The sequence below is a fragment of the Talpa occidentalis genome, unplaced genomic scaffold (genome assembly GCF_014898055.3).
Source record: "Talpa occidentalis isolate TD23 unplaced genomic scaffold, MPIMG_talOcc4v2.1 talOcc4.16, whole genome shotgun sequence".
Lineage (NCBI taxonomy): Eukaryota > Metazoa > Chordata > Mammalia > Eulipotyphla > Talpidae > Talpa > Talpa occidentalis.
Genome location: NW_023601653.1, coordinates 39,141,006 through 39,154,781, shown reverse-complemented (window position 1 = coordinate 39,154,781; position 13,776 = coordinate 39,141,006).

Sequence of the window (13,776 nt, the reverse complement as noted above, 5' to 3'; positions counted from 1 at the left end):
AGGTTTTCTAAACTCCTGCTATGAATAAGACCATCTGGTATTTTTCTTTTTCTTTCTGGCTTATATCGCTGAGCATGATCCCTTCTAGCTCCATCCATGTTGCTGCAAATTGCATGAGTTTATCTTTTGATTGCTGAATAATACTGCATTATGGTACATATGTACCACATCTTGATCCAGTCATCTTATTTTGGGGCATTTGGGTTGTTTCTATAGCTTAGCTATTGTAAATAGTGCTGCAATAAACATAGGGGTGCATTAATTTTGAATTAATGTTTCTGTGTCATTTGGGTAAATATCTAGGAGTGGAATTGCTGGATCATATGGAAGTTCTATCTTTAGTAGGTTGAGGAATCTCCATACAGCTTTCCATGATGGTTGGACCAGTCTGCACTCCCACTAGCAGTGCAGGAGAGTTCCTTTTTCTCCACATCCTCGTCAACATTTGTTGTTGCTAGTTTTTTTAATATGTGCCATTCTCACTGGTGTAAGATGGTATCTCATTGTCGTTTTGATTTGCATTTCCCTGATTACAAGTGATGTTGAACATTTCAGAAAATAACTTATTGATTTTAAAGCTAATTACAATAGAGCTCCTAACAATGTGTCCTTGGAACATGGTAATTATCCAGATACTCTTATCAACTGTGAACTATATTACATTTGGACCCGCTTAAAAATCATCCACTTGAAGACATTCCCATTTTATTCTACCCCATATGAAAGAGAACTAGCATGAACAAGTTAGTCTCCACATGCTCACCTTCCACTATCATTATTCCCTCTACTTGCAAAAGTTCTTAACAAGGTCACCAGTGACCAAATTACTCAATACCAAATCCTAAAGTCAGTTTTCAGTCCCCACCTTCCTTAACCTCTCAGCAACATCTGACACAGTTGGTGATACTTTAAACACTTTTTAATTAGTGTACATAAAAAGATAAACGTCTCCTTTCCCATGGGCTCTCAGGAAAGCTTCTTGTGATGAGCTGATAAAAATTAATGTATGGTGCATAGGTTATTACAGAATCCATTTTCATGCTCTTTTTGGTCTGCCTATTCCTGCATATGATGTGAATATTGGTACCTGATAGTGGACTTGGTTATATATTTCCTTGTATGACGGTCACTGTTTGAATGACAAATTGCGATTTACAAGTCAGCACTATTTTGTGCTCAGAACATTTTCCTTTAATAAGATTTAGTTTGCAGTTCTCACTCTCTGGTATTAGGAAAACCTAACTGCACTATAGGTCACCTGCATGGCTTGTTTGCCCTTTTTTCCTAGACTTATCTCAGCAATTCACTTCCAGATGACTAAACAGAGGATGCTAAATCAAGCAGAATTTTGGCAGCCCCACTTTTGGAAAGGATGCTTAAAAACAGGTACTTATGAATTGATAATAGTGCCTCCCTGGTGGTCCAAGGTGTTAAGTCTCAGCACTATGAAACTATTGCCAGCCACTGCAGAATGAGTTCGATCCCTGGCCAGGGAGCTAACTGACATAGCTCTGCAGATTTCTCCTGTCTCTCCACTGCTCCCCTAAGCAGTGTATTTCAGTAGATTCACCTGTTCTGCTCCCCCCTCTGTCTCTGGTGAATCCTCTACCCACCCTCCCCCACACCTCTGGCCTCTGCCCCAGCTCTTGTATGCTTTTTTAAAAAAAAAAAAAGAATTGATAATAGCCACATGTAGCTGCCATTGCCACCAAGCTGGCAGTACAGGTATAGAATAGCCTGTACTTCTCTAGCTAAATCCTCGTTCTCACTCAGCCGTTGAACGCCAACTAAACTGCACTGCTTCCCTTTCCCAGGCCTAATGAAGGACTCCCAGAATCGTACCTCTAGCTCTGATTGTCCTCTAGGTTCAGACTTACATATTCAGCTTACTACTTGATATCTCCATTTGGATAACATTCTTCAAATTTTATACAGCAAAATGAAACTGATTTCCATGCCTCGCTTCCAAACATATATCAGCTGCTTAAGATGAGAACCTAGTTCTTTTTTTCTCTTATTCTCAATTTCTATATTGAGTTAGCTATTAGGTTCTTTGAGCCTTTAAAATATATATAACATAATACATTGATATTTATAATCTCCAATCTATCCATTCTCTTACACCCCTCCCCAATCTCTGTTCTCTTGATGCTATCATTATATCCTGCCTGGATTACTGCAAAAACTTCTAAGCCGGTCTTCTTGTTTCCTGCTCAATTTCAATTTTCTGTGCAGGAATCAAAATCTTCAAACATCACTATCTAAAATAAAATCCTCCAGTGATTCATTATTCATTAAAGTCCAAATTTCGGGCCTCCCTGGTGGCGCAGCGGTTGAGCGCTGGGTTGCCAAGCTCCCTGTGGATCCCCGGCTGCTTCCCGGCCACCAGAGGAAGGTCCCACGTGGCACACAGACCTCTCCTGCCGCCCGCTGCTCCCCTCAGCAGTGTACTTCGGTCCTTCTGCCTGCTCTGCTCCCCGCTCTGGCTCTGGTGAATTCTCTCACCCTCCCGCGCTTCTGACTGTACCCAGTGCATGTATAAACAAAACAAAACAAGCAAATAAATAAATAAAAATACATGCCTCTTTGAAAAAAAAAATAAAAGTCCAAATTTCTTGTTTTGGCCTTCAAGGCTTGTGAACTGACCCATTTCTTCAAATATTTCTCCTGTTATGCCTCTCAGTTCACTTTATCCACCCACTCTAGTCTGCTTTCTTTTGCCCCAATGCATGCATCTAGGGCCTTCGTACTTGTTTTCTGCCTGTAATCAGGGCCCCCTGGCCTTGATCTTTGCATGCACTTGCCTGACCTCTCTTAAATTACTCTATAATTGATTGCTGTCTGAAAGTATCTTATTTGTTTGTGTTTATTACCTGTATACCTTGCTATGATACAAATTACATAAGAATAGGCTCTTATTTTTGATGTTTAATACTAGATTTTTAGGGTAAGTATGTGACTTAAAATTAGTGTTGAATCAAATAGCACACACACACCTATTTAAAAAAAACTGTTATTCTAGGTCTAAAATAAGTGTATTTTGGTTTTAGGGGATTCAATATCGTCTGTATTGTTATTTTCTATTTACTTGTTCTGTCAGTTAGAGAAGTGTATTGAAACTTCCAACCAGGGAGTGCCTGTATTTTGAAGCTCTATTATTAAACATGATGATTCTCTGTTTTGACCCCTTTATCATTATGAAATGGCCTTTATCCATAGTTATATTATTTGCTCTTAAATATACTTAATTTACTTGTCTGATATTAACATAGCCATTGCAGCATTTTTTTTTTTTGACTTGTGATTATATGGTATATTTTTTCCATCATTTTTTAACCAGTTTGTATTTTTATATTACAAGTTTGTTTTTGTAGGCAGTATTTAATTAGGACATTTTTATCCAATCTGACAATCTCTTAATCTCTGCCTTTTAATTTAGCGTGTACATTTTACTTACATATAATATGATTTGGGTTAAGCTTAAAGTCTGTCCTCTTGCTATTTGTTTTCTCTTTGTTGAACTGGTGTCTGATGTCTATTTTGTCTTTTTTTTTTAATTGGTTGTTTCATATAAGAAGGTAAATTTGACCCCTGTCACGCCATCTTGGCAGATAATTGAAATCTCCAGTCACTCTGGAAAAAAGAACCTTGATTCCTTCATATTAGGATTCATACAGTCTCTTACTGACCTGCTACACCTAGGGAAAATAACATAAATTAAAAGTATCTGTAGTATAATGAAACTTAAAAATTTTGTAAAAAAAGATTACCTTGATGCTTCCAGGTCATGATATTGTCTGACTAACAATTCACATTTTATTGTCTCCCACCCTCTTTCTAAAATACCAATGGAAACTCAGAAAGTGAAAAATCTTAATGCCTAAAACTAAGGTTGATAACTGACCTACTCGTCAAAGTAGGGAAGAATTACTTGCAGGAATTCCTGGTGAGTGTCTGAACATAAATGAGAATAGTGTATGCTGCCTGGCTCATTGATAGGGCTTCTTAATTTGTCTTTTCATAATAGCTTTACTGATATATCATTCACATACCATACAATTCATCTATTTAAGGGGCATAATTTGTTTTTAGAAAATTCACAGAGTTGGGCACAATCACTACAATCAATCAATTTTAGAATGTTTTTATCACTTCACAAAATAAACCCCATACCCTCTAGCCATGCCCCCCACCCTCTTCAGCCCTCACAGCCATTGCTTAATCACTAATCTACTTTGTCTCTATAAATTCTCCTATTGTGTACATTTCACATAAATGGAATTATACAATTTGTCATCCTTTGTGGCCTTTCAGTTAGCATAATATTTTCAAGTTTCACCCTTGAAATCAGTACCTCATTCCTTATAATGGCTGAATAATAGTCCATTGTACAAGAAAGCAAAAACAGACAATTAGAAATCAGACATACTTCAGGGGAGGAGAAGGGAGAGGGATCAAAGGAAGGGAGGAGCACAGGAGACTGGTGATGGTGCACAGGTGCCTTGGGGAAGGAAATTCTATGGGGACTCAATCTGAGGGAGTGGGGGAAGCAAATATTGTTTTAAAAAAATTAAAAATAATAATAGTCCATTGTATAGATAAACCATTTTATCCTATAGTAAGTTGAACATTTGGGTTATTGTCACTTTTTTGGCTAGTAGGAATAATGCTACAAGGTTTTCTATAAACATAGGTCACATTTCTCTTTGGTATAAGTAGGAATTGGATTGCTCGGTCATTGGGTAATTATGTTTAAGTTTTTGAGGAATTGCCTAATACTTTTCCAAAGCAGTTATGCCATTTAACTTTTCCACCAGTAGTATATATAATAAAGGTACTATTTCTCTACAATCCACAATGCTGTTGGGTTGTTGGAAAGGTCATGAGGCTTTTTTTCTGTTTTTCAAACAAAAATGTGTCATTACTTTTCCGACAGCCTGACACATTTCTTTTTTTCCTTAAAGGCATTCTGTTGGGTATGAAATGGTATCTTTTTATACTTTTTTAAATTTTTTTTATATCACTGTTCATTTTTAAACAATATTTGCTTCCCCCCCTCCCTCAGGTTTAGTCCCCATAGAATTTCCTTCACCAATGCACCCGTGCACCATCACCTCAGTCCCCTGTGCTCCTCCCTCCCTCCCTGCAAGGTGTCTCTGGTTTATAATTGTCTGTTTTTGCTTTGTTGTGTTTTGTATTATTATTTTTTATACTGATGTTTTATTTCGTTCCCCTATATTCCTGCTATAAGTGAAACCATCCAATTTCTTTTTCCTTCTGACTTATTTCACTGAGCCTAATTCCTTCTAGCTCCAGCCACATTGCTGCGAATGGCATGAGTTTATCTTTTTTGATAGCTGAATAGTATTCCACTGTGTATATATACACCACATCTTCTTGATCCAGTCATCTATTTTTGGGCATTTGGGTTATTTCCAGGTTTTGCCTATTGTAAATAGTGCTATAATAAACATATGAAATGGTATCTTAATGTGGTTTTGATTTTCATTTCCTTGCTGGCTAGTGATGTTGAACATCTTTCCATGTGTAGCAGCATTTGCATAATCTTTGGAGAAATAGGCTTTTAAGTCCTTTGCCCATTTTTATTTTTGTTTAAGATTTATTTATGCATGCATTCCTATTGGAACTAGGGTACAGGCCAGAGGTGTGGGGGGTGAGAGGATTCACCAGAAACAGAGTGGGGAACAGAACAGACAGATTGACTAAAATAAACTGCCGAGGGGCACGGTGGGCGAGACAGGAGAGGTCTGCTGTGCTGTGGGTAGCTCCCTGGCTGGGGATTGAACTCGTGCTGCTGTGGCTGTGGATAGCTTCATAGGTTGCGTCTTAACCCCTTGTGCCACCAGGGAGGCCCTGGATGCATTTATTTTTTGCAACTCAATCTTGCAGTGCCTTATTTAATAATGAACCCTGCCTGACATAGGGCTGAAAACTGAAAAATCTGAGTTTCCTGGTTATTTGTATTATACTAAGCTTGTGTATTTGTACAGGTCATGAAAGCTGTGTCATATACACTGACATATTTTCCTCTAATCCTTTCCATTCCTGTTTGGGCATTACAGAAAAAGAGATTGAGGCTTACCCGCCTCAATTTGAAAATTACTTATTCTAACTCAGAGTTTCTCAAAGAATGATCTGTGAATCATCTGTCTTAGAATTTTCTGGGGGTATCTGTACGAAATTCAGATTCCTGATTTGTTCACCAGATCTGCAGAATCACTGTATCTGGGAAAGATTCCAGGATAGTAACAAGCTTTCTAGGTAATTCTGATATTTCAATTTGATGTCCATTGCAATATGACTTCTGGGGCTGAGATCAACCTAGGAATAACTATCAGGGCAGCATAAAACAATTTCTCCCATGAATACAGATAAGAGGGGGAAAGTGACAGAGGTTGAAATGGATGTGCTAGTTTCCACAGAATACAAGAACAGGAAATAATACATGCTGTCAGACCAAAGGAATTTTTAGATGTAAAGTTGGAAATAATTCCCAGCTATTTTATGCATGTTATTAACACAACACTTAATATATAGATTTTCCAGTGTATTTTTCCATATTGATATAACATGAAATTAGGTAAACATCATTTAATTCATTTGGAAAAAGATTTTGTTTCAGGTTTGCTTCTACTTCAAACACTGGTAAATGTCTAGGGTTTCTTTCCACTAAATAGCTTGTATTTTCAGCAATTTAGTTGCGGTATAGTTACATATTTTCATTAATGTGAAACAATTTTACTTGTAGTTCTATTTGTTATTGTTACCACTGGGAGCCGACTATAAGGGTTTTTAGCAGGAACTTTTTTTTTTTTAAGATTTATTTATTTATGCCTATGGGGTACAGGCCAGAGATGCAGGGGGTGAGAGGATTCACCAGAGACAGACTGACTGAAATACACTGCTGAGGGGAGCAGCGGGCGAGATAGGAGGAACTGTTTTTTATTTCTATTCATTTTATGACACTATCGGAGGAAAAATGGCTGATAGATTTTTTTTTAACTCATTTTTGATCTGTTTTCTTTATGAGAGTTGAAAAATTATGAGAGTTGAAAAATACATAAAGCCTTCCTTAGTCATCTCCCTTCTGCTTCTCCCCTCACCTAGTTTAAAAGGGTCAGTCAATGGCATTTATTAAGCATTTGCTGTACTGTGGGGAGTCTAACTTCTAGCTAGGAGAATCTAGCTCCCTTTTCAAATTTCTCTGTTAATGTTGAAAATTCCATTGATACCCAAATCCTGCCAAGTCTCACTCTGCAACTCTACCACTCCCAATTAGCAATACTCATTTTTACTCAGGGGCAGTCTTTACTAAGCTACAGGCCATTCATGAGGTTGACCTAGCTGTCTTCACCAAAATGCTCCCCTGAGGTGTGTGTTGTAGGATTTTTGTGGCCTCTGGCTTCCCTGTGGGCCATTCTTGGATACTGCTGATCCTTATCTGAAGAGTCTGTCCGTATATCTACAAAAGGAGTGGGTTGAAACCAGCCCCTTTTCTCCTTGCTACCTTGACTTTTCACTTTCCATTAAATGAGACCAGGGCCCAGTGAAGGTAATTTCAGAACTTATAATAAAATAGAAAAGATAAAGGGTTAAATTTCAGAATTACAGAGTAAGAGAGATACGGGTTAAAATTCTATGCCTCTTATTTTCTATTTTCACTTGCATCACCCAAGGGTCCATCTTAAACTTCTAGATGGGGAGAGTGACCTTGAATGTTCCTGTTGTCCTGCCTCTGCTTTTTTGTTACCATCTCAAATGGATTCCTTTCTCCTAATTTTTAACTGCCCCTACTCCTTCACTAAAAGGTTCATCATTGGGCCTTTCTTGCTGCCTTACCCATTTCATACATTGTCCAAACAAATTAGACCACAGTCTTGGCTTGCCTAGTTTCTCACACAAGTCCCTACTTGTGTGAGATTGCAGATGACAGGAGAACTGACTGGTTCCTCCAATTCATGTTTCCTATTCACTATTCTCTTTAGGGCAGTGATGAACCTCTGGTTCCTTTGCCAGTTAACCTATACATTAAGCACACATGCACATAGACACACATATTCGTCTACGGCCATACCACCCTGAACGCGCCAGATCCCGTCTGATCTCGGAAGTTAAGTAGGGTCGGGCCTGGTTAGTACTTGGATGGGAGACACACATATTCACATACATTGTGCTGGGTAGTACAAAACCATGTAATGTGAATACAATACAGCCACAATATCAGGCTCACATCTGTAAAGAACTATTTGACATCTTTATTGAGCCACAAAAGAGCTGGACTAGCTTTTTTTTTTTAATTTAAATTTTATTTTTATATTCCCCATACAATTGCAAACCCCTTATTTTGACCCCAATCCTTCCTTTCCCTGTCCCCCGCCCCCCATAGAGTGTCTCTGGTTCATAGTTGTTTGTTGATTTTGATTTTCACCTTCTTATAGTTATTCTTTTGCTCAGTGAAATTAGCCAGAAAGAAAAAGAAAAATACTGGATGGTCTCACTCATAGCAGGAATCTAGAAAACTTAAATGGACTAGCTTTTAATGACTTACCATTTAACAAGAGTGGTATTGCACATACATTTTCGGGTTGTTTCAGAATCTGCTTCAAAGAAATATGGAGGGAGGGGTAAGAATGAGTTCACAAGCTTCTCTAGGGTTTCCAGATACATATCTGGAATACACACACACACATATACATATATAAATATATATACAGGGCCTCCCCTGGTGGCGCAGCGGTTGAGCGCTGGGCTGCGAAGCTGCCCGCAGCCTCTGCAGTGCCAGTTTGATCCCTGCCACCGGTGAGGGTCCCACAAGGTGCACAGACCTCTCCTGTCTCGCCCGCTGCCCCCCTCAGCAGTGTCTTTCTTCAGTCTGCCTGTTCTGTTCCCCTCTCTGGCTCTGGTGAATCCTCCCACCCTCCTGCACTTCTGACTGTACCCAGTGATTGTATAAACAAACAAACAAACAAACAAATCAATAAATACAGTGTATCTAGTCAAACTGGGGTTTCAGATTGGCCATGAAAAATGCAGTGTTAAGTATGCCCCATGCAATATTTTAAGATACACTAAAATTTTACTTGGTGTTTGGTATTCAAAATTATCTAGGCATCCTGCATTTTATCTTGCAGTTTTATTTCTCCCATATCTGCATGTTCATCTCTAGACTTACTGCTGCTATCTTAGATCAAAGGCCCTCATTATCTTGAGCCTGGATAGCTGTAGCTACCTGGATGGTCTTCACAACACTACTCTCCTCTTCTGTTCTACCCCACAGCCCACTGCACACAAATTTTTTTAGATGCTATTTTCATAAAGTTTCTCTTTTATACAGGAAATTATGATGACTCGTGTTGCTTTCCAATGTGATTTTTAGTGTGCAATTGTATACCAAGTTTTGTATGTGTATAATGCATTTTCTTTGGAGAAACATTTTTACTTTTATCAGAATTTTAAGAAGGTATCTTAACATACGTATCAAGCCATGAACTATGTCTTATATACAGAAACAAAAGTGAGGAAATTAGAAAAATGCACTTCACTTCAATCATGACTTTGCCAGAGACATCAATACTTTGAAAGTGCTCTCATATTATTTTTCTCCCATCAGCTTTTGTAGTATTGATGGGACAAGTATTAAAACTTGTATTTCAAAGATACGGTAACTAAATTCCAGAAGAGTAAAGTGGATTGTCAAGTCATACACAACTGTAACATGGTATAGAGTTTGAATAGAACTCTATCAGTTACAAGTTTCTCCACTTACATGACCTCCAGCTTAAAAGCAAGCAAACAAATGCCAACAACCCAACATTTGTACAACACTTTAAACAAAACAATTTTAAAACTGCTTTGTATATATTCAAGCATCACAAAATTTCCTTTCCATCTCTGAAAAGACGTTCTTAGTCTCATCTGTCTAGTAGACCTTGCCACTTGACTGACCTTTACATACCACAAATAATGGGTCTTGGGCTATTGGCCCTCTAGGGATGGCTTTGTACTATGGTCACAATGATAGAACATATCTCTACTCCAGTGCTGCTATTCCTCAGATATTTAGAGACAACCATTAAGTGTAAATTTCAGGCACAAATTGTAAGTAACAAAAAATCATTTTTATATTTTATGTTCACTCATTTAAAAGCATAAAAAGTTTAAATTATTTATTTGCTCTTTCCACATATCAAAAAGCATTCACAAAAGTAGTAAAAACTTTGGGCCTCCCCTGGTGGCACAGCGGTTGAGCGCTGGGCTGCAAATCTGCCCGCAGCTTCTGCAGTGCCGGTTCGATCCCCAGCCGCCAGCGAGGGTCCCGCATGGCGCGACAGATCTTTCCTGTCGCACCCACTGCTCCCCTCAGCAGTGTGTTTCATCAATCTGCCTGTTCTGTTCCCCGCTTTGGCTCTGGTGAATTCTCTCACCCTCCCATGCTTCTGACTGTACCCAGTGCTTATATAAATAAATGAATAAATCTTTTTAAAAAAAGTAATAAAAGCTTCATTTGTCTCTGTGGCCTCCATATTTGCCTGACTCGCTCTCTTTAGCCTCACCTTTCTAGTGATCCTGGCTCTTTCATTTCTTATCAGTTCATGGACTGATTATTTAAATATCATATATATGCTCTGTCTAGCCCAAACACCCCTCCCCCTATTCATGTGACATTTATATTTTATGGTCTAGCTGAGTGTTTTCTTGGATGTCTAAAAGTCATTTTAAACTTAACATGTTCAAATCTGAGCTGCTAAATATACTACCCACCACCTACTTTTAAATCCCTTCCTCCCCAGAAATGACAGTTCTATAATACTCTGGCAAAAAGAAAAAAAAAAAAAGAAAAAAAGGTGTGGACACATTCTTAATTTTTTTAACACACTGTATTTGGTCTATCAGCTAATCTTAAGGGCCCCTTCTTCCCAATATATCTGTAATTTGATCACTTTTCTCCACTTCCACTGTCTGCTTCTTATTCCAAATCACCTTCTTTTCTCACCCTGAACACTTTAAGAACTTTTAACTGGCTTCGCCTTCTGTATCTGCACGCTTGAACAGAACAGCCAAAGTTAATTCTGTTAAAATATATCAGATCATGTCATTCCTCTGCTTAAAAACCTATCATAGTTTCCCATCTTCTTTAGCATAAAAGCCAACATCCTCCTAATGATCATAACACCCTCCATGATTGCCTCTCATGTCACATTTCCTAATGTTCCCACCACCACCCCTTTATTAACCTTTCCTCTTCATCCTGGCCTCCAACAGGACTGCCCTACCTCTGCCTTGGGCAGGACCTTTACCACTTGCTGTCTCCTCCTCTCCCAATTACTTGTTTCCTTCTTTCTTTACTTCTTTAACACTTTGAACAACCTTCTCTGCCTTATTTCTTGTGTTAGCAGTTACACTCTAGCATACTAAATATTTTACTGGCTTAAATTGTTTATTGTCTATCACATATTAAGTTTCTAGTAAATATTTGCTGAGGGCCTCCCTGGTGGCACAGGTGGTTGAGCGCAGTGCTGTAAAGTTGTCCACAGCCTCTGCAGTGCCAGTTCAATCTCTGCCAGCCTCGGAGAAACCCACATGGCGAGCCGACCTCTCCTGTCTCGCCCGCTACTCCCTTCAGCAGTGTATTTCATCAGTCTGCCTGTTCTGTTCCCTGCTCTGTCTCTGGTGAATCCTTTCACCCTCCCACGCATCTGGCCTGTACCCCAATTCTTGTATAAATAAAATCTTGAAATAAATAAATAGATAAAAATTTGCTGAATAAGTGCAAAGATATTCCTGTGTTGTAGGTATTTTTAAAATTGCATTATAGGTGCCTCCCTGGTGGCACAAGAGATTAAGTCTCAGCAGTATGAAGCTATCTGCAGCCACTGCAACATAAGTTCGATCTCCTGCCAGGGAGGTAACCCCATGGCACAGCAGACCTCCCCTGTCTTGCCCGCTGCTCCCCTTAGCAGTGTATTTCAGTGAATCTGCCTATTCGGCTCCCCACTCTGTCTCTGGTGAATCCTCTCACCTCCTGCACTTCTAGCCTGCACCCCAGCCCTTGTATACATAAATAAGTAAATCTTTTAAAAAAATAAAGTTGCATTATATGTCTGGTAATTTAAAAAATGATTTTCACAAAATCATTTGACTATTCATATATGTGTGTAACCTAATGTGATTATTGTGAGGGAGTTAAAATCTAAAAAACTTTTCAAAACATAGTTAAATTATTAGAAAACTTGGATATATAAAAGGTAATTTTGAAGAAAATTTATGTTGAAGAGATTACTAAATATGAACAAACTTCCTTAAGAGGTGATTATGAATACAAATGTAGCACTCTGAACTGTGAAGAGAAACTATGAGTCATTTCAGACAGGAAATCATATCAGATAAAGCTTAAAGTCAAAGAGTGAGTTCGTGGTGCTTGAAAGTTGGTAAACAATGATTAAAGTTAATAATATTAGTTCCAAATTGGTATTTATAAAGGACTTAGATATGCTAGCAAAGGTCTAAGTACCAAGCACCAGAGTGCTTTTTCCATTTTACAACAAAGGCTTGGTGTTTTATTTTAATAAGGGTTTTCTTAGACAAACAGTAGCTAATGCAATTTGCCACAACCAGATATACTCTTCAACTAATACTAAAAGGAGTTCTTCTACAAGAAAAGAAAAACTGAAGCACAAACCCCTTAGCAAAAAGACAAGAGCAACATAATACCATTACCAAGAGCAATGATACTATGAATTAACTACACCAGATACTTGAGGAGGAAGAAATGGGTAGAACCAGTAGAATATCAAGGATTAGAAAAGTTACTTACTCACTGTCCCGCTAGCTTTAATGGTAGATGTCACACTGGAATTTAGGTCTGTCTGACGCCAATATCCCATCTTTGCCCTCTGAGTAGAGTTGTAGCTGATCTTGAGGTTGGTTCTAATAGTCGGGCACAGGGCAAAAGTTAAGCAGAGATAAAACCACTCCAGAACATCCACTAAGGAGCCACTATTTGGAGAGTAATATAGAATTTTCCAGGAAACCCAATACACCCTGAATTTTTTCTACAACTGGATCAGTTCATAGCCACTTTGGATGAATGGCATATGAGGAACTAGTTTACAGTTAGAGAAAACGTGTGAAAAATACCTTTACACACAGGACACACATAATATGGGGTGAAATGCTCTTGGTATAAGAGGAGCTCCATGTCTCCTGTACAATGGAGGTGGTACAATGTTGGATTTCTAGCTGTACTCCACCCCAGCTTCTCATCTCCCCTCTCCCCCTGCCTCCAGGTGCCATTAGGGTTTTAAAGTGTGCCAATTAGTTTTAAAACCCATGCACCCTGAAAATCCATAAAATCCACCAGCAAATGAGTTCAGGCATTATCCCCTGGGAAGACCTTGGCTTCTGACCCTTGACATTGCCTGCTGACTGGTGCCAATGACCTGCACCCAGCTACCTCTAGAGCTGTCTCCTGTTGTAATTGCCTCCTGTGCTGCCTGCCCTGACTTCTGGACTGCAGTGTTACCCTGGCAGCACCACCTGTGATCACCTCCAGCTGCCACTGTGGTTTCTGGTCCATCACTTATTGGTGTGCCACCAGCTCAAGGCTCTCATCAACAGCTTTTGGTTTGGACTATCTGATACTGTGGACATTATCTGGGGTAGAACAAAGGACTATTTGTAGCTTTAGAAACTCTCTCTCTCCCCCCCACCTTTTCTCCTCTCACCCCCCTCCAATTTCTCCCTTGTAAATAAACC